General features: G+C 40.3%; 1 long non-coding RNA gene across 16 annotated transcripts in view; it reads left to right on the top strand.

Annotated features, from left to right (window-relative positions):
• LOC102677662 overlaps positions 1-1,973 on the top strand; it is a 44,688-nt gene that overhangs the window by 7,744 nt on the left and 34,971 nt on the right. Inside the window, exon 6 of one of the 16 annotated variants that reach the window (XR_004150625.1) lies at positions 333-347. The exons of the other annotated variants lie outside the window; for them this stretch is intronic. This is a non-coding gene — a long non-coding RNA (uncharacterized LOC102677662). Of the gene's footprint in view, positions 1-332; positions 348-1,973 lie in introns of those variants that run through there. 16 annotated transcript variants of the gene reach the window in all.

Here is a 1,973-nt window from a genome sequence, read left to right as displayed (position 1 = left end):
AAAAAAAAAAAAAAGAAAAAAAATATCCTCCAGGTTCCGATAAAAAAAAAAAAAAACAAGCGGCACTATATTCGATGAATTTTCACCCTCTATCTCTATTGATCACTCGTAACACCCACTGTAGAACCAAGCCAAACCAAGAACGATATTCGTATAAGTAACTCGTTACGATATCAATCAATGACTCGTCGAAAAAAAAAAAAAAGAAATAAACCTGTAACCGGACGTCGACGGAGAACGATCGATACGATTTCAATGATCACACATTTGTCAAACACACCCCTCGCTCCTTTCAAATAAAACGATAACGCTTTTACATAATTCTCTTCCAGAAAGTTACAGAGCATAAAAGAAGCTGCCTGTGGTGGTTGTTCGTCCAACTCCCCCGCTCGGTATCCGGGTAGAAATCTTGGTTCGGCCTTAGTCAGTACGATCCCCGGGCTCGGTGGGACGTAAAAGAATTCGGTTCATTCGATAGCACGCATGGACGGAGCCGGCTTTTATCCGTTTTATGAGGTTTGCGTGCGTCGTCGTCGTCGTCGTCGTCGTTGTCGTCGTCGGGAAAAACCGGGACCGCGGCTTTTTCCATCCGTTCCGACCGCGGCGAATAAAAATGCCAGACACGTCGACGATCGCGCGCCCACCATTCGATTCGTTTGACGTGACGATTGATCGCGGTCGCGCGCTCCCTTTTCTCTTCCCTCCCTCCCTCCTCTTCCCTCTCTCCTCCCTCCTCCTCTTCCTCCTCCTCCCTTTGCGCGGCCGGCACACGCACATACGCACGCCTCTCACCTCTCATCCCTCTCGTCCATTATCTAATTGCCGCGCGTAAGTAATTATCGAGCGATGGACGGGAAGACGAGGCCACACGCGCTGCCTCGTGATTTCGATCGCCGCGCGCAATCGCGGCGGCGGCGGTGCGCGCGCGAGGCGGCCACGAGCCGGGATAGCCGCGGGGAATACGTATTACGGATAACGCCCCCGTTTGTACACACGGCGGACGAGCAAACAGACCATGAATTCGTGGACCACCGATTGCCATTTATGAAATTAAATTTCATAGCCGGCGATCAGCTCCGCTCGCTCCTCCCCCACCTCTTTCGCTTCCGCCACCGCGATCGCGCGACACGCTACGGTGTTTTTTTTTTTTTCTCGAATTGGCCTCCCGTGGGATAGAAAGTAGTGTGTCGGCTATTTGGACGGCGGTTTTCGTTTTTTTTTTTTTATTTTTGAATCAAACGACACTTAGTTTGGAGAAAGGATCTTCGTATCTTGGTTTTCGGTAAATTTTTTTAAATTTATTAAATTTTATTTTTATTTAATTTCGTAGGATTTTTATACTTTGAAATTTATTATATCTATACTTCAATCTTGTTCAATTTTTATCAATTTAAGTTCGATTGAAATGGATGATAAATGGGTTTAAATTGTTTTGGCATGGAATAGAAAATAATAATTCCAGCTTTCTGGCCATTCTTAATTATTTTTGTAAAAATAATATTTCTCATTTCTATAGAGGATTTTCATATCTTTATTTTCAATAGAGAGCTTACGGTATTTTAATAATAAAAATAAGAAATGATTGAAAACAATTCTTCAATTTTAATCGCGAGATTAAATTTGAACTACAGTTTAATTAAATACGAATGGCTCATTAATAATACAATCACAGATTGTAGGCAATGGTAGATATTTATTAAAGAAAATTTATACCTATTGAAAGAGAATCAAATATTATATAACATTCTGAATACAAACAAAAATCGACAAGGAACAATGAACATCCAGATTCGTTATAGCATTCAAAAATATCCGAATATTGAGAGATCAATTTTAAATTTGCAATGTTCAATATTAATATAACAATATAATAATCGATCTTTATTCTTGAAAAAAAAAATAATTACAAATAATTAAAATTTTTAATATTCGAATACAATCCGTTTGAACGAATTCACTTTTTCCAAATTCGT

This window comes from Apis dorsata, unplaced genomic scaffold (assembly GCF_000469605.1).
Source record: "Apis dorsata unplaced genomic scaffold, Apis dorsata 1.3 scaffold_264, whole genome shotgun sequence".
In the NCBI taxonomy this organism is placed as follows: domain Eukaryota; kingdom Metazoa; phylum Arthropoda; class Insecta; order Hymenoptera; family Apidae; genus Apis; species Apis dorsata.
This window is presented reverse-complemented; position numbering and strand designations above follow the sequence as displayed.